We start from the raw sequence: 19863 nt of genomic DNA, 5'->3' as shown, positions 1-19863 counted from the left end.
GAGTTTCCCCCACCCCAAATAATTTTCCTTTCATCACAAACTAGAAAACCTCTTTGTTTCATGTATCCAGCTGCGCACCCATGGGCATTCATTCTGGTTTGGTCTCGGCTAAATGCAGAGAAACACAGTGGACCTGTTTCAAGTCTACGCTGCCAAGTCGTCATGAATTCATCACTATCCTGTCACAAATGTCCTCCCACAGTGTTTTTCATTGCCTGTGGTACCAAAAGAAAGGAGCCAGTATTGTTTATGAAATGGCTGTGAAACAGATATTTGATTCTTTTTTCCCCTTAGAATCAGTTATAAGCCACGGAAGCAAAAGAAGGGGGAAGAAAAAAAGAAGGGCAGTCATTTCAGTCATGTCAAACAGAGAAGAAGGAAAAGGGGAAAAAGAAATAGAAGGAAAGAGCTGAAAGAAAAAAGAAGAAAGCTAGAGGAAAAGAAGGGAAGGAATAAAGGAAAAAATTCTCAGCTCTCCAGGCCATGTACCTGGAATATAGACAGAACCTAATTTGGAGGAAGATTTTTTTTTTCCTTTTTGTACCTTAAATGATAAATGTCTACATCTTGTTAAGCTGTGAATGATCTCTATCTTTACTACAATGTAAGCTTCATAATCACCTGAGAACTTCCTTTCCAAAGGTGTGATGTTTAGATTTTATATGAACCTCTGGGTAACCAAAATAGGAGTTAAGTTTGAAACTGTATCAGAGGAAACAGAATGTCCCACCATCCTACTATGCTGCCTGAGCCAGGACTGGGATGAGCAAGCCACGCCCCCACCCACAGTAAAAGTTTAAGGCGGTGGTCACTCTCAGGCTCTGGTCCCACACCCACAAGAACCTGACTGTGGGTACCTCCTTAAAACGTAGTGCCCCACCCTACTCCTGACCTGCCCCCAGCTCCCACAGCAATGCACCTAGGCTCTGGCAACTATTTCAGGGCTCTTTCTCTTAGTTCTACCTAAAAGCAAGTTGCTGTGGCTCCTCTCCCATCTGAATCTCACCCTGTGCTCCCACTACCTTCCCCCACTTCCCCAAGCCCTGCTCCCACCTAACTCAACCAAGCTGCTCTGGCCTTAGGAATGTATGGCTGAGTTTTGAACAAGCCTCAGAATTTTAGAGGTTAACAAGTAATTCTGGACCTTGCTTCAAGAAGAAAAAAGTGAGCCAAAGAAATTTCCTTTGTTATGCTGTGAAACTATGAAATCCCATTTAGTGACATCATGCCTTAGAAACCATCCAAAATTCTATCCAAAACAGATTTTTATCTAAAGAAAAGACAATGTCTAACAAGATGGGCCTTTCTGGTTAATTATTGATTAGATTACTTTATTATTAATTTAAACCCCTGGCGCACCTGGTTGGCTCAGTTGGTTAAGCTTCTTGACTCTTGGTCTTGGCTCAGGTCACGATCTCACAGTGCTGATATTGAGCCCCAGGTCCGGCTCCTTACTCAGCCCAGAGCCTGCTTGTTCATTCTTTCCCTTTTCCTCTCTCCCTGTTCTTCGCTGCCCTCCCACCCCCCACCTCCCACTCCTGTGTGTGTGCTCTCTCTCTTTCTCTCTAAAACACATACATACATACATACATAAAATCTTTTAAAAAATAAATTCCTGACTGAGATTTTTCTAGAGGAAATTATAATATCCCAATTTCCTGCAGAGGGCTTGCATCAGGCTCCCAGAGATACTCCTTCTCCCCACCCATTCTGCTTTCTTTCTTCTCTACAAAACAATTGCACTTTGCCAAGCCTTTCTCAAAGAGAAGAGTGCAGCATATCCCTCAGGTGTGCCGAAAAGCATGGCTTTTGCTGGAGAGAGTCCAGTGACTCGGGAGAACAAGACCCATGTCAAAGCAACAAGGTTCTAGTGAGGACCTCACTGGAGTGCAGGCCTCACTGGCAGGTGAGCAGAGCTCTGTCGGGGTCCGTGGCTCTTCTTCGGGACCCACCCCCTATCCCCACTGTGGGGCAGTCAGCACCTTCCCCACTTCCTCTAAAAACAGCCTCTGGATTCTGAACACAATTCTTCCTTCGGTTCTTTTGATGACAGAGCAACCACAAAATGCTGTGGCAATCAAAACTGCCTGAAAACAGCATATTAACCATTCAGAGTTTTAATTGAGTTAATCGAGGAACGTCAGCACATATGCTCCGTGCAGTTCTTCTCATGGAGATGAACTCTGGTTGCTGCATCCTTGAGACTTTGCTCCTGCTCACATAAAGATGGGGTGCTGGTGTTCACAGGAATGACTTCCACATGGGATGAGGGCTGAAATGAAGATATGCCAGTCATTTACAGACACACTCTCATTTCCGTTCCAAAAGAACCCTGCCAGACACATCCCAGTGTCATCACTTTGCAAATGAAATTGATACTAAGAGAAGTTCAGTGCCTTTCCTATGGTCACTCGGTTAGGAAAAGGTAGAATTAGAACTGGAACCTGTGTCAAATCTTGTTAGACTTTACACACTCTGTCCCTCTTAGGCCCTCTCCACCACTATGTCCTCCCATAATACAGTGCTACCAGCACTCCTCTCCAGAGCACAGTACTTGGTTGACAATGTGATTTATTTATAAGAGCTGGGTCTTGGCCTTTCTTAAGTGAGCTCCAGTCATCAGAAACTAATGCTGAACAACCCCTCTGAAACTGTCTCGTGCAATCTCTTTAAATTATGATAAGAAAACTAATGTGCCATCATTAAGTTACTCTGCCCCTAGTGAGCCATTAAGTCAATGTCTGGAGCAGGACCAGCACTACTGACTCCACCAGTGTCTTGGACCCTCACTGTGCTGCCTAGATCTTCCAAGGAAAAGAAACCCATGTCCTAGATGGAACTGAGTTCTCTCAAGCCTGCAACCTTTCTGGAGACACACTTGTAAGTGTTGAGGTCTGGTGTGGTGGTGAAGGGCAACATCCATACATGTCCATCATGTTTGGCCCCAGAGTTGGCTCTTTCCTTTTGGCAGAGCAGTGCTACTCATCTAATCCCATAGAGAAAACGTGTATCAATCAGAGTGAACAGGAAATACAGTTGCCAGTACTTTACCAGTGGATTCCTGTATCTTCTAGGACTTCCTGATTCTCTGATTCTCAAGCATTTGCAGGGCTTCCTACAGCAGTACCAGACCCAAACTACTCCTTGAATCACCACCACCACCACCACCCCCAACTCCTTGTAACCTATTTTCCAATATGGTCCCTCAGTCTGAGTCAACTCGGTCTATATATACCAACCCCAGGGTACACACTCTCAACTTCCTGTTCCCAATTCTGGTCCCATATTCATGCCCCAACTCCTGGATGTCTGCCTCGTCCCTCCTGTGTCCCACTCCCCAGCTCCTCTAAGATGGGGTTGCAACAACAAATGTCTTTGAGGGCCAGGAAGATAAGGGACATAAATACATGAAGTGCTAGGTGCACAATGAAGGGAATGGTGGGAAGTAGAGCGAACTAAGAAGTGCATGGCCCATCTAAATAAAATTCAGATTTTCAGAAATTTAAAGTATTAAGTTGTTCAAAGTACCTCCCACAGCCTGGATTTGGTAGGTACCCGTTTTCAACCCGTTTGCACTCTAATCTGTAGGCATTACTTTCTTCAAATCCTGACTCAGAGTCAAACACATATCTCTAATATTATTTTACTCATCACCACTCCTTTAAACCCTCTTAACTGTATAGAGTTTCTGCACCATATTCCCTGGCTTTTGTATTCTATATACCTTAAGGGCAAGAACAGTTCACCTTTGTTCATACCTCAACTTTAGATCAGCCCTGCCTCAAATTTAGTTAACCAGAACCTCCAACAATATATAGTGTAGAGTGTACAATATATAGTGTATAGTATATAGTCTATAGTGTGCAAGTCTTAAAGAAAAAAGAAACTTTATTTGGTGCAAATCCTTTTCCTAAGTATGTAGATTTGTTTCTTGGCATCTTTGGAAATACCTAACAATGGAGCAGAAGTTAGTTTTCTGCATCTCCATAGTTCAGAGGAGAGGGAAACATTCTGTTGTTAATTTGCACCAGTACAAATAAACCATACGGCTTTCTGAATGACAGAGTCACTGTGACACTCAGCCAGCTACGCCTGGACCATTTCTCACTTGTCTCCCAGAGATCTGTCAACACAGAAGTTAACCTTAATAGCCCATGAGTCCTGTCATCTGCTGACCTCTAGTGGACAGAAGGGATATAGTGGCGAGTACGGTCTGGAATCCAGAACTCCTCCCTGAGGCCTGACTCCAGAAGATGGTTGACAGTCACGTAGCAAAATCATCCCTTCCTCTGCAGTATAGAGTCGGAGTGACTATAACAAAAAAAAAAAAATTTACAGAGGCATTGAGCTGTGGTCTTCTATTGTGGAACACAAAGTTAAAATAACTAGGAATCGGGGCACCTGGGTGGCTCAGTGGGTTTAAGCCTCTGCCTTCCGGTCTGGTCTTGATCCCAGAGCCCTGGGATCGAGCCCCGCGTCAGGCTCTCTGCTCAGCAGGGAGCCTGCCCCTCTCTCTTTCTCTCTCTCTCTCTCTGCCTGCCTCTCTGCCTACTTGTGATCTCTCTCTATCGAATAAATAAATAAAATCTTAAAAAAAATATTAAGTAGGAATCAATAACTCATTAGTGAGTTATAAAAAAAAACCAGTGAGGCTGAGAGGAAACCAAGATGTGATCTTCACACCATGCAACAAACACCACTTCAAAAAAAAAAAAAAATCTTTCAGTGCTGTTTGTTCTCTAATTTGTTCTTTATTGCACATGTTTTTCTTTGTTACATAAGTATGTGTTTATCTTATAAAGTATGGATATGCAACAAATCTCAAATAAAATCACTCAGAAACCACATTCCTCTAAAATAATACCACTGGCAATATTGTGACAAGATCATTTTAGATGTTATGGACTGCATATGTAGATAGATAGAGGATCACATTTTGCATCCACTTTCACTTACTGCTTCATTACTGCCATGTTCCGAAGTCATCAAAGTTGCATGTTTTCTTTTTTTTTTTTAAAGATTTTATTTATTTATTTGACAGAGAGAAATCACAAGTAGATGGAGAGGCAGGCAGAGAGAGAGAGAGAGAGGGAAGCAGGCTCCCCGCTGAGCAGAGAGCCCGACGCGGGACTCGATCCCAGGACCCTGAGATCATGACCTGAGCCGAAGGCAGCGGCTTAACCCACTGAGCCACCCAGGCGCCCAAAGTTGCATGTTTTCTGAAGTTACTCTTCACCTGTGTTGTGTGTGCCAGCCACTCGGAATCCGGGCTCATGAGTGCTATACCAGGCAAAATTACCTGCATCTCTCACCTACCACTCCCCTCTCATCCGACTTTGCCAGCTGGCTTAAGCAAGTGACTAATCACAGCATACCATTTTCTTTTCCAGATGGTAGTTAAAATAATAAATCTGGGCATGGGGAAAATAAATTAATATTAGTAGTATCTATTGCAACTATATTTATCATAGATTTAAACTGTGTGGATATGGCATTCTAGTCCTGCTTTAATAAATGTATTTTTTAAATGATATCCACAAAATATTTTCCTTCCAAAATTATGGGAGATATTTAACACACTTGAGAGAAAATTTCTAAATAATCAATTTGTACTTAGAAGCGAGACGTGATCCTTGTTTCTCCAGGCATGTGTAGTTTGCCGCCATGTGATAAACACAACAAGGAAAAGAAGAGCATCTACTTAAGAGAAAGCCGTGATTGTGGGAATGAGAGACAGCATGACCAGATTTAATGTTAAAGCAAAACTAAAAACTCTAGGATGGCACTTAAGTGAGCGTGATGGGAAAGTATTGTTTCCTTATAATGATTTTAAATGGAAATTACAATTCAATCACAAATAAAAGTAAATTGTAGACAGTGAGGCGAACAAATCTGTTTCACTCGGATTCACGGTGATTATCAAATTAGCAGCTACTCATTCACCACTAACCGTTTTCAGTCTTCTTGGTCTCTCTAACAACCCTGAACTGAAGCTTCATGGTGATTGCAATAGTGGCAGCTCATCAGGGCTGTATTTTAGCTCTGCTTTTACCTTCCTTGTTTTTCCTTTTCATTGCTTGGCAAGGTAAAAGAAGAAAAGACCATTTGAAGATTGAAAACTTGTGCTTGCACCTGTTTTTAAATTATTTTTTTTGAAAGATTTTATTTATTTATTTGACAGAGAGAGATCACAGGTAGGAAGAGAGGCAGGCAGAGAGAGAGGGGAGGAAGCAGGCTCCCTGCTGAGCAGAGAGCCCAATGTGGGACTCTGATCCCAGGACCCTGAGATCATGACCTGAGCTGAAGGCAGCGGCTTAACCCACTGAGCCACCCAGGCGCCCCATGCACCTGTTTTTAAAAGTCATGCAGTACCAGTTGAAGGCCTAGCATCTGGCTACACGCTGTCTCCCAACGCATCTCCTAGCACTCTGCCCTCATTAACTCCACCCTAGCCACACTGGTCACCTTCCTCTTGATCCACATGTCAAGCACACTCCTGCCTCAGGGCCTTTGAACCTGCTATTCCCTCTGCTAGAACATCCTTCTCACCTACATCTGTAAACTTCACTGCCCCACTTCATTCAGACCTGAGTTCAGATGTCCCCACCTCAGAAAATTTGGCCTTCCCCAATGGACTCTTCCTAAATTAATACCCCTGTTACTTTCTACTTCCCCAGTGAGCTTTGTTTTTCTTCCCAAAATATCCTCTTTACCTGATGTAATATTATATGCCTACTTTGTGTTTTGTTAGTGAATGAACCCAATATCGGGGAATTCTGAAAGAATGTCCAGCATGGGTCTGGGAGTACATTGAAATCACCAGGACATTTTGATGTACACCTTGGTTAAGAACATGGTATAAGGTAGGTACTTCATAGCTTTTGGCATCAGTTGGTCTAGATTAAAATTCCAGTTTGACAAGCATAGGACGTCACAACTGTAGGCCCAATCAGATACACAGTAGTAATAATACCTGTTTCCCAAGGTTATGCAGAAACTACCACCAGGTGATGGATTTGAGACAACTTCCTGAACCAGAAAGTGTTATATAAATATTAGTTACTAGTGCATCATTTCTTCTCTGAAGGTGATCTTATATTTTGAAGAATAAAAATTTTTAATAAGAATAAAATATATTTTTATTAGAACCCCAGACAGTCTTCTCTGAATCAGATCGTTGCTTCTATGTAAACTCTAAATTGTACGTCCATTTCTATCTCTGAAGGCAGTGCAAATGAGAAATGAATCAAATTTGGCCAATACTCATAGCCAATCGAAATAATTCTGTATTCCGAAATTCAGTATTACCACAGCGATTTTGGCAGCACTGCCCCAGTGTGGGCGCGGTGAAGAGCCGACCTCCCGGGGTTGAGAGTCGCTGAACTTCGCTTTGCCCTTCCGGAGTCCAGCTCACCCAGGAAGGTGGAAGCGGCTGGCGGGAGCGCGTGGAGAGGTGGAGGACAGGTGCGGCGGTGAAGGTGCCTCTGGTGGGGAGAGCCGCAGACAGCACTTCTGGGAGCAGCAAGCGGGAAATGTGGCAGTAGCTCTAATCAGAGGAGATTCCAGTGTGGTCCCCGAAGGGGCTGGGTCCTGTGACATAAAACAATCAGTGAACTGAGTTTCCGACTCTCGCGGCCAGCCTGCACCACGCCAAAGAGGTATTACAACAGAAGTGGCAGTGATAGGAATTAATCCTCCAGAGAGCAGATGTGTGGTTGTCTTTTATGATCATCAGGGAAGGACTTCAGAACACACAGGTGGGGACATTTTGTTATTCATATTTACGTAACCAAGGAAATAAATGTTTTACAGATACACTCCTATTTAGAAACACCGCCAGCGGGTTTAATTGGGTCAAGAGTGACACCTAGTGGAAAAACTTTGCTAAGCTCTGTTTTCTATCTCTTCCCCACCCTACCCCATCCGGAAGAGTTGAATTAATTTAGTTTATAAAGTTATTCCACAATATCTCCAAGGGGTACTAACGCCAATGTCTTTGAAAATTGCACCCCAAATCCTGTAACATCAGGCTCTGTAAGAAATACGGCAAAAGGGGACTAAAAGCCTTGAACTAGTTTTAAAAGTATGAATGAAGAAACTGATAAAGGCGACAGTAAAAAAAAAAAAAAAAAAAAATCTTTGTCCCAAGTTTTTTTTAGCATGGTATGAAAATTTTCCACTACACAATGAGAACAATTTGAATTTGACTAGGCACCTGTGAGCAGGTTAAAAAAAAAAAAAAAAAAAACGAAAAACCGAGCTACTACCTCTGGAAACCCTGCTGAGTGACCTGGCCTCTGGCAATTGGCCCTTGGCTTGGGGTCCAGGAATCCACTCTCGCACAAAATCCAGGAGCTTCTGCAATTCATACTTCCCAACTAAAACTGGAGCAGGGCCATCTGGATGTCATCTTGGGCTTCTATCTCATTTTTTCTCACCCTAAAATCAGAACACATGACTTAACACCAGTTGAACCATAAAACAGAGCCATTGTACTAAAGACTGCTACAAGATATCCAAGATATTCACTTGCTGTAATGACATAGATGTGTATTTGCTCTTTAAGTTCTTTTTTTTTTTTTTTTAAATTTAGAGATCACGTGCATGTAAGCAGGGAGATGGGGCAGAGGGAGAAAGAGAATCCCAAACAGACACCCCACTGAGCACAGAGCTGATGTGGGGTTTGATCTAACAACCCTAATCAGAACCTGAGCCAAAATCATTCAAGAGTCAGACACTTAACGGACTGAGCCACCCAGGCGCCGAGGTGTATTTGCATTTAATGATTTCATATAAGAATTCATTCTACTTCCTAAATGGCTTCTGGTATCATAGTTTGCCTCTCCCCAGAGCTCCACAACTATTTGCAGCTTTTCCGGAGGAGGACTTTACCAGCCCTTCAGTGACATCTCTGTGCCCTTCCAGTGCTCTCTGCTTTCTCTTAGTCCTTCATCCCCTCCTGGCCTGATTGCAGCTCTCCAGTTTTTAACCTTTCTCTTCTGCACTCCTCTCGGTCGCCTTCTCATGGGACTCCCACGGGCCCCTGTGCAGGGTTTCCATCCCAGAGTGCTCCCACCCAGCACCTCCATCCCCGGCGCCTCACAATGATTCCTCTGAAACTCACTGAGTAAACATCAATTTGCCATGGAACAGCTCCCACTCCAGGGTCTCCTTTCCACTTAAAGCACACACTTTATGACTCCCATGCCTGGTCTGCACCACGCAGTTGGTTTGCTCTAGAAGCCCCGTTGAGCCTAATGGCATAATTCACTCCTGTTTGTTTAATTGGTTAAATCAGATTAAAATGTGTTTTTGGCAGGGGTATAGTGTGCTCACTTGTGTGTATTTTAATTTTCACACACGCTCTCAATGCTGAGACCCAAAGGCACAGTTTAAAAATTAAAAGTTTACAAAGCCATGCTGATGACAGTCAATGGTAGTGAATAGGCTTTGCAACCAGCAAATACTTAAAATAACTTCAGTTCTCTTGAAGAACTACTGCTCTTCCAGGCCCAAAGATGTATTGCTCCCTTCTTCAAGGTTCCCAAGTGGCTTCACCCAGCACCATCAGGTAACCTTCATGAAAACAAACAGTCCTGGGCCCCATCCCAGAACTCCTGAACTAAAATCTTCCGGTAGAAGAGTTTTTCCAAAACTCTCAGCCAGCCTCACATATTTTCAGTCCAATGTTAGGATGCACTGCTCTGAACCACTGCCCAAAGCTCACAACATTCAGAAAAATCTAGGAAAGCAATTTTTGTCAGTATTTCCCAGTCTAAAGACATGCACACTATCTTGATTTTGGCCATATCCATGAACCACCTACTCTACGACTAATCTGTCTGTAGCTATTGGCTTGCGTTTTTGCATAAATGATTTTCCTTTTTTTAACTTTTAACATGACCATAAAATCATGACTTTGATGTATAGTGCACAATATAATAAATATGCATCATTAAAAATTATTTTAAAATGTTTTTTCCTGCAGCAATATGCATAGTTTGTGTACCAATGGGGTACACCTACCCTACCTGAGAAAACGCTGATGGAAAGAATCTCTGGTCCCACTTTTCCTTACAAAGAGGGCCCTGAGGACAGTTACGAATAGGGGAGTTTGTATGGTTCCATTCTTTACCCATCCTCTCTTCCCTTTAATCCATAACCAACCAAATCACTGGAAGTGGGGGCCAGGGATCAGTCATTCTAATATAAAACCAGGGGTAGAACCCATCATTACATTTCCCCTCTAAAAGCCATTCTCCCCAGTTGGGAACTCCCAATAACCTCTACTACCTCCATAGGGCTACCTTGTATTTGCTGATAAACAGAGGACTAAAAAGCTACTTAAAGTATTCCCACAAGTACAATTCAGAGCCAAAAGGTTGATGCCTTGACTTCAGAATGCCGGGGAATACCAACCTCCAGGGCTGTCTTGTTCTTGTGCTGGACTGTTACTCTTGTACCTTCACAGCAGCAGGCCCTTTTCTTCCTTCTTGTTTTACCCTTTCATTAGTTAAATGACGTATTTTTGGTTTTTTACTGTGAAAACAGATGTTCATAGAAGAAAAATTAGAAAGAAAAGGTAAAACAATGAATTTTGGAACACTGAAAAGAAATAAAATAAAATGGAAAAAAAAAAAAAAGAAGGAAAAGGTAATCTACATAAACATTTTTAAACGTCCATAATGCAAAGATAAGACACTTACTTTTGACCCTTGAGGATATATATATTCCGAACCTTTCCTAGAATGTGTGCCAGGATTATTCACAGATTGATGTGTGCTGAACTCAGTACTAGAAAAGAACAAGGGGTGCTTCTTTTGGCCTCCTTTATTTCGAACCCAGCACTTGATACATTTCAGTTGCAGAGCTGGAAATGGAAGCTAGCTGGCACTAGAAGGCAAAGGCTTACTCCTTCAGGAAGGAGGCTGGTGCTGAGTGGAGGAGGTCTGAACTGGGACAGGAGGCTCATTAGGGAGGAGGCCAGTGGTAGTGGGTTCTTCAAAAGGGGAAGACCTATGTCCCACTGCACCCCAGACAGCCTTCAAGTAGTGACTTGGCTTCTCAGAAGGGGGACTGAACCCCAGATTTTTGGCCTTATCCTACAATGTAAGATCTTTGTACCCAGCTTGGTGGAAGAAATGAAGCTGATATCTTAGAAAAAGGGCAATAAGCACCTCGATGGCTCCCACAGAGACCTGAACAGTTGTAGCCCCTCTCTTTGCTGTATACCATGTAAAACTCAGCTGAGATGGAATTTCCAGCCTCTTCTGGTGAGTGGGTGGGGCCCAGTTTATCTCCTTTAGCATGGTTAAAGCCCTTTGGCTGGAGACCCCAAAAAGGGAATTGAGAGGGTTTTTTAGGGCATTTGGGCTCTTTCTGGATATGTTTAAGGAAACATTAGGGCAACGGGGATCAAATCTGGACTGGGTTCTGTCAAAAAGAAAGGAAATTTGGTGATAACTATCTTAATTTTCACCTTAAAAGGAAAAAACTCAAGTGGGGGAGAGTCGTCATCAGTTTAAAAAGAAAGTAGCAGTCATCAGTGTTAGAAAAGATATTTTAGGTTGTAGAGTGGCTTTTTCTTTATCTTGTTCCAAACATGGTCAGAATGGCCTAGTACAGTATTGTTTATATTCTTTAAACATTGTTAACTTCCACTTGGCAACATCATGATCCAGCCACTAGCAGAGCCATTTTTTACTTTACTGAACACAGGACTATGTAATTTCTTTGCCAAATTAATATCCATTATATATCTACACAGATTTTTTTTACAAATATAGGAGTATACTCTACATACTGTTTGAAAATCTATTTTACCTAATAATATATCAGCAAGAGTACTTTGTGACAGTATTCCTGTGTTATTTTAAATGAGATTAATGGGGTTCCATTGTGCAGATAAGCCATACATAGCTAGCTAGTCCCATACTGCTCCACACTAGAATGATTTCCTCCATGCATTTAAGCCTGTGTGTGTGTGTGTGTGTGTGTGTGTGTGTGTGTGTGTGTGTGTGCATGCTTTTGTAATCAGTGCAGTAATGGACATCTCTCTGTATCTAAGATTTTGTGTATATCCACAGTTAGTTACTTAGGATAAATTTCCACAAGGATGATCACCAAATTTAAGTGGGACCACAGTTCTAAGGCTTTTGGTAATATTGTCAAATTACCCTTAAAAGTTGTACAATGTATACTCTCACAAAGCAGTGTGGGAGAGTGATTTTAGCCCTTTCCTTCAATGTGCTTTGTAATTTTGCAATTACCTGCTTTTATTGGTTTCACATTTGGTAGATTTATCTACCTCCACGTGAGTTCAGTTGATCTAAACATGTTAGAGAGACCAAACTATCCACTTAATTGCTTCCTGAGTAAGAGTTTTTTTTATCACTAGTTAAGTAAACAGTCAAAGGAGATGTCCTATTGATAGTAAATCAAGACTGGTTTCCATACACAGAGGACAGTGTATTAAAGTTAAGGTTTTTGCTGACAGAAGTAGTTCTTTGAGTTATATCTCGAGCATTTATGATTTCATACTCTATGACATTTCAATAAACATTTGTTGACTCTCTTTTAAACACTGTCTGATCCAATTAGATTCTTCTGGTTGCAAGTGACAGAAAAACTCAATTCTTTTTTTTTTTTTTTTTTTAGGATTTTATTTACTTATTTGACAGAGATCACAAGTAGGCAGAGAGGCAGGCAGAGAGAGAGAGTGGGGGTGGGGATAGCAGGCTCCCTGCTGAGCAGAGGGTCCAATGCGGGGCTGGATCCCAGGACCCTGGGATCATGACCTGAGCAGAAGGCAGAGGCTTTAACCCACTGAGCCACTCAGGTGCCCAAAAAAACTCAACTCTAAATGGCTTAAACCAAAAGCAGAGTGGAATTTATTGACTCACATAACTGAAAACCCTGGAAGACCGTATAGGCACAGGTGTGGCTTCGTCCTGAAATTAAAGGCTGCCACCAGGATACCCCTCTGTTTAGCTGCCTTTGGACTGGCTTGATGCCTAAGCTTTCTGTGGTGGCCTTTGGCAGCCTCAGGCTTTTTGGTGGATTGAAGATCTTTTGCTTTCTTGGGGCACCTGGGCAGTTCTTTCGGTTCAGTAGCTGCCTTGGGCTCAGGTCATGATCTCAGGGTCCTGGGATGGAGCCTCACATAGGGCTCCCCCTCAGCATAGAGTCTGCTTTTTCCTCTCCCTTGGCCCCTCCACCCTGCTCATGCCTGCTCATGCTCACTCTCTCTCTCTCAAATAAATAAATAAAATCTTCAAAAAATACCTTTTGCTTTCTTCACATAAGATATTATGATAAAACCAAATACATAAAATAGAATAAAACAGAACTGCTCATATTGAAACAGGGATGAGAATCCTAAGCCCCATGTATTTCAACCCCTGTCTTCTTCCTCATCCTCTCTGAACCTCCTATAAGGAGCACTGATCACTTTCGAGTAGGGAAGATGTGGCCCCGAGCACATCCATGGCTGACTCCAGGACACACAGCCCATGAGGGATAGAGCCAATGGAGCTCAAGTGCCCTTCACCCTGTCCCTCTGTCTTGCTTCCCTCACCTCTGTTTATTTCTCACTGCCATTCTGAGTATTGTGTTTCACTTCTATTTTTGACTTAGCACCTCTGCACCCATCAAAAAAAAAAAAAAGGTAAACAGAACTAAAAGTCTCGGTTGCCCACCATGCATGTATATGCCCAGCCCTTGTGCCTCCAGCTATAGTGGATCAGCGAGACAGGCTGAGGACCAAGCAGGTTCAAAGGTCCATAGAGCTTCTGTATTCCTCCAAGGCCACTTGAGGTTTTTATTTTAAATCACCAAGATGATGCCAGAAATCAGTGTTTCTCAAGGTATCACATAAAGACATTGTGGCAACTTCTCTAAGAGCCTCTTAGGGATTCTTGAGTTTAGAAGATATTTTGGGGCAGAGTGCCGGATGAGCGACAGAAGCGAAGGGACCCAAAACAAGAGTCCTAGAGTTCACTGTCCTATGAGAAAGGAAGATCATCAGTTCACCTTTAAGGGATAGAAACATTTTCTTTAGTACACAACTGAAAGTCACAGCCAATATTGAGAAAGAAATGAAAAAGATGACCAAGGTTATGCAAATACGAAAAAGAATATGAAGTAGTTACAAATAAATATTTTAAATAGCAAAATAAATAGAAATAAAATAACAAATGACTCCATCCATGCCTGGTGAGAAGTATAGCCCAAAATATCACCATTATGTTTCATATCACCGTAATGATTTTCCTGTCACCATTATCATCATATCACTATTACATTTCATTTGCTTTCATAGCCAAGAGATAGATATGGAGGACTAATGTAATTCACCAATATATTCTCTTTCTTTCTACCCATCATCCAACTCTTTCTCCCAGTTTTAATTAAAGCTTTTCTTGTGCAGAAGATTTGGGGCATAGAAAAAACTAAGAAAACTAAATTAATACATTTTCCAAATAAAACAAAAGAAAAGGGTAAAGGTCATTGGGACCTTGGTAACATTGAGAGCTCCATATATATAAGATCGTGGGTTAGAACCAATAGATAAATGTCACAGAAGATCAGGAAGGGGGCAAGCCTCTCCTCTGTAAAGAATGAATTTTGAAGGGTCTCAGTAAATATAACTCACCGTTTATATGGAGGAAAAGAGTTTCTATCGAAACTATGCTTCCTATAAAAACCCACATGCAACCTTTTTCATTGTACACTGGTATTCTGCAATTAAAAGCAATATGTAATTTGTTGAAGCTAGAGATGTAGAGTCTCTCCAAATGTTCAAATTATAAAAGGAAAATTTTTTTGTTGAACATAGAAGAAATAGTTAAGAGAAGACTGAGCATGTATGGATATATTCCTTCCAGATCCAGAATCTCTTTGTGAGATTAGTAACATAGAAAATATATTAAGCCTCTCATGATTTGTTTATAGAATTTTGAGGTCTAGTTCACAGAGAAATGTGATTGTCAGGAGAAATAAGTTCATATTTTTTCATTCATTTTTTTTCACCTTTGGGTTTGAATAATCAAAGAAATTAATTCATATCCCCCTGTGACCACTCACTTTATTCTTCACACCTCAGTTTTTGGCCATCTGGTGGCCAAATTATATTGTAATTTTGTGTTTATTCATCCATCTTTCCCACCACCAAACTCAGCAAAGGCAAGGACGGTATCTTACTCATTTAGGATCCCGAAGGTCCTTGGAGAATGCTTGTCCCTCAGTAAATAAAAGGAACAGAGGCAGAAAAGCGATCAAATGAATTGTATCAACACCTCTTCAATGCTTTGATTTGCAGCCATTTTAACCTTTTTTCCAAATTAATAAAAGGCTAAGTATAAATTCCAAAGAAGAATTGGGTCAGATGATTCATAGACCATGGTCAATTAAGGATTAGGACTGTGGAAGAAAGTTCTAGAAACATTGGTTGAAATTGATTTATCCCCAATAACACCTTTTGCTTTTTTCCTCTGCCAATTTTGTGAAAAAGATAATTAAGCCTAAAACGCAGTATTGTCAGGGAAATGGCAGCTGAAGACAAATAGGGTATACCAGAGGAGGGCGCTCTTACCACAGATATTTACAGTTAACATTTTTTGAACGTTTGCCCCACAGCAGGGCCAACAGAGAAAGTACAGCATTCTTTCCTAAGGAGCTCATAATTCTCCCAGCCAAGCAAGGAAAAGGAAAAGCACCAAGGGTAAAAAATTAGAGAAGAATGCCAAAGGTGATGACCACGCTCCCTGGCCACTGCAATCCGGAAGCAGAGCTTTATATGGTTCTCAGAGGACTATTTACCTTCTCCTCACAAAAGCTAAATAAATAAATAAATAATAAATAAATAAATAAATAAATAAATAAAGGAAAAGATTAAAAAAAAAAAAAGCCAAAGAGAAACTACCGCTATGCCGGCCAACCCACATTCTGGCCTGCCTCAACCCCTCCCTCTGTATTGCCTTTCAACTCTTTTTATTTTCCTTCCTGTATTAAAAAAAAGTCTTTTCATTCTAGGGCTAAGCCAAACCACGTTTGCCAGAAGTCTATAGTGTTAATGATAATGTTGTACTTTATAGGAGAAAAACAGCCACATACTCCCTGATGCCCCGTGGAGAATGCCTAGGCTTCTGAGCTGTGGAAACAGATGAACCCTATCTCTGTCTTCACGCTTCTTTGGAACAGTTACAGATACAGAACTTTTGGTTTTCCTCCTCCTCTGATACCTATCATTGTACACGATTGATCCAGAGATTGGGAGGAAGGTACCCCATCTCATCCTGTCCCAAAAGCCCGGTCTTTCCCGAGGCCAACCCTGTTTGGGGATTTCATTTGTGTGCTGGTCCAAAAGATGCCCTCCTCCTAGACTATGTATGACTCTACAGTTCCAACTCAATTGTCCCACCCTGGTGTAGGTCCTCTTCATTCCTATGGGCTCCTAGGGGTCTTCCTGCTCCAGTGCTCATCCTCTATCTATCCATCACACTGCACTGGAGTTCCCTTCCTAGAAAAAGAGCTGATGCTTGATTCCTACAGCCTTAACCCATTATTCTTCTCATTGCTTACTCCAGCCAGATTGGCCTATATGTTTTTCCAGGAACATAACTGTGCTGCTGCCTAAGGGCCTTTGTACTTACTGTTCTCTCTGTCTAGAATTATATTCTCCAATACCCACATGATTCAAGTCACCTCATTCAGGATTTTGCCCAAATATCATGCTTTCCCTGACCATGGGCATCCAAAGCAACTACCTCCCATGTTACACTCTACCTCTTACTTCTCCTTACACTGCTTTATTTTTCTTACAGCATTATGACATTATGTTATATATCTGATTGCTTATTTCTGTCAGCTCCCTGAGGGCAGAGACTTAGTTCTGTCTTGTCCACAACTACATTTACAGTACCTGGCACTTTGGATGTTTCCAATAAATATTTTCTGAATTAATTAATTAAACCATGCCTTTCATCCACTCAGTTCCTTCCTCCATTCCCTCAGGTACACCTCATTCATTCCAAAGTTGAACCAAACCCTCTGGCATGGCTTTCAGGGCTCATGATCTCACTCTCCCCTCCTTTTCTGGCCTTATTTCCTACCACACCTCCCCCACCTGCAGTGGACCCTGAGCTGTAGTCAAATCTAGTGATATATCCTCCACTCTCATGGCTGCTCCCCTGTGCTGCTAACTCTGTGCCGTCACCATTTGCTGAAATCCCCCTAATCTCTCAAAAGCCTTCTGACGTGCTGTCTCCCCACAGTGGAGACTTCTCTATTCTCCCCCTCCATCCCAGCCATTGACAATTCTGTCCTTGGTATCAGTTTGTACATCTCTTGGGTTATGTACTGTCTTACACATTATCTCTCCATTTTAACTTTCTCTACCCGTAGACAAAATATCAGAACTGGATATTTTCTCACAGAGAGCGGGGATCTCAACTTCAAATGCCGGCAGAAGCTAGGCACAAAGGGAAATACATGCGAGTATCAGTCTCCTTGGGCTTCTGTAACAGAACACCACAGATGGAGGACTTAAACAACAGAAACTTCCTTTCTTACAGTTCTAGGGGCTGGGAGTCCAAGATGGAGTTCCCATCAGGACTGGTTTCCAGTGCGAGCTCTCTTTGGGTTTACGGACATCTGCCGCCTTCTCCCTGTGTCGGTGTCTTTCCTTTTCTTCTGTAGACACATGGTGAGAGTGAGAGAGAGAGAGAGAGCTCTCTGGTGTCCCTTCCGCTAAGGACATGGGTCCTAGCTGCTTGCTTGCTTGCTTGCTTTTTTAAAAAAGATTTTATTTATTTGAGAAAGAGGAGAGACGGTGAGGGAGAAGCAGAAGCAGACTCCCTGCTGAGCAGAGAGCCCGACCTGGGGCTTGATTCCGGGACTCTGGGATCATGTATGACCTGAGCTGAAAGCAGACACTTAACCTACTGAGCCACCCAGGTGCCCATCCTAACTGCTTTCTTAACGGCCCTGTCTCTGCATATAGTCACATTGGGGTTAGAGCTTCAAAATAGGAATTTAGGGAGACACAATTCCATCCATAACAACCGGCCAGATAGGATTTAGGGAAACTGGAGGCAGTGCCCCCACTTATCTGGGACCACTGCCACTCAGCTCTAACACACGATCCCAGGCCTGACATAGAAACCTCATATCCCCTCACTTCAGAATTTGAAAGAAGCTGAAAATCTAGGTCATATGTAGGTGAGAACTCTTCATTTGAAGTTGCCAGTAACTAGTTAAAATGTATGTCTAGCCTATGAGGACAAAACATTTAACAAGGCAGTGTTCTGGATGCCGGTGGAAGAACTGGGCCAATAGCAAAGAAATGCTTCCCTGATATCTGTATGTGCCATTGTTTGGAGAACTATGAAATGAAGACGACATGGCAGGGGAAAGTCTGATTTCTAACTTACGTAAAGACTGCCTACTGCTCCCCCCATTTTCCATGGTGGTTGTCCACTAACAAATTCGGCTGGCCCTGCCCGCCTCCGTTCCCATCTCCCTGGCCACGCGAACCCGGGCAGACCCTTTCTCAGGTCTGCAGTTAATGCAGGAGAGTGAGAAACTGGAGTTGATTCACAGAAAGCCACCGAAGAGGTGAGAGGTCTGAGAAATAAAGATCAGGGAAGGTGAAAGGAACCAAGGTAATTCCGCTCAGAGGCGAGAGGGTTACAGGGTTCGCCAGCAGTGGTTTTCAAGTATATAAAAGGCCCTTGCCCAGGACAGTAATGAGCTGTTCTCCCTACTGAGAACAGAACAAACAGAAAACAGACTCCGAATGCAACATGGGGATTTGGATATCTCTTTCCCCAACGTAAGCATTTGTAAGGACTTTTGTGTTTGAATGGAACTTCATAGTGGAAAAGTTCTTTTTTTCATTCATTATCTCCCTTTTGGCTGTAACATTCTGTGATTCTTTGAAAGTCCTGTTAGAAAAGGTTGTTCATAACGAGAGACGAGAGAATGAGCCATAAGGTGAAAGAAAGACTTCCATCTAGATACAAGGGTGATGTGACGTTGCTCAATGAAGGGTATTCTATTTCTGTATTTACTTATGAGATTCACTATGCACAAAGAAACAAAAATCCAAATGAACTTAGTAATATGTTCTAGGTCGTAGATGACTATCAACAGCCACATTCTCCCCCTCATATACTTTCCAGTTACATACTAAGACAGCTGGGTTTTCTCCAGGAAATGAGGAGTGATAAAGAAGATATATAAATAAATAGATACACATAAGCAAACACACGACCTGTTCCGTGAGAAGTGCAGAGTCATGATCCTCCAGGGCTAAGAGGATCTGCCCTTGAAGGACAGCTGGACCTTTCCTAGGGGCCATGGTGGTGACTTGCATTTCCTTAATTTGCTAAGCGAAAGGAAGAGGGGGAGTGAGCTCTCGTCTCTCGAAATTTGGCAAACCTGGAGCTACAGTGAACTGGCCTCCAAGGCAGCCCTTGGCAGCACAACAACGTTGATAAAGTCCTGGATGTTCCCTCTGTGCTTCCTCTCCCCTCTGTGGCCCAAAGATCCCTGTCCCCGCACACCTCCACTCACAGCCAGCTCTTTTTGCCCAGTGCATCCACAAACCCCAAAAGCAGCCTGCTCTCTTTCCTCACAGGCTCTCTCTGACGAGGAATTCCTGCCGAAGTTATATGGCTTACTCCTCTTTCGAAGAATGCCCATTGTCACATAAGTCACAGGAATGAATCTGGATGATTTCCCCAATTTCAGATGAGCACATGCCCTCACACAGTTAAAACCTGCCTGCCAAGTTTTTTGGCATTCCTCTTTCCTCCTCTTTTTGCCAATTCCCAAGATTTGTTTCTTTACCCCAGTATTGCC

The 19863-nt window shown here is 42.5% G+C and overlaps 2 long non-coding RNA genes across 2 annotated transcripts in view; one reads left to right on the top strand and one right to left on the bottom strand.

Annotated features, from left to right (window-relative positions):
* The first annotated feature begins 4307 nt into the window (after positions 1-4307).
* LOC131825023 (uncharacterized) lies at positions 4308-19768 on the top strand. Its single transcript, XR_009351091.1, has 3 exons — positions 4308-4981; positions 5199-7757; positions 19640-19768. It is a non-coding gene; the product is annotated as an uncharacterized LOC131825023 (long non-coding RNA).
* LOC131825022 (uncharacterized) overlaps positions 7453-19863 on the bottom strand; it is a 41172-nt gene continuing 28761 nt past the window's right edge. Inside the window, exons 3-5 of the long non-coding RNA XR_009351090.1 lie at positions 10420-10539; positions 8291-8439; positions 7453-7590 (exon numbers count right to left, since the gene is read on the bottom strand). This is a non-coding gene — a long non-coding RNA (uncharacterized LOC131825022). The remainder of the gene's footprint in view (positions 7591-8290; positions 8440-10419; positions 10540-19863) is intronic.

Source organism: Mustela lutreola, chromosome 2 (genome assembly GCF_030435805.1).
Source record: "Mustela lutreola isolate mMusLut2 chromosome 2, mMusLut2.pri, whole genome shotgun sequence".
NCBI classification, from domain to species: Eukaryota; Metazoa; Chordata; class Mammalia; order Carnivora; family Mustelidae; genus Mustela; species Mustela lutreola.
Note: the sequence above shows the minus strand (reverse complement) of the source record. Positions and strands in the feature narration are given on the sequence as shown.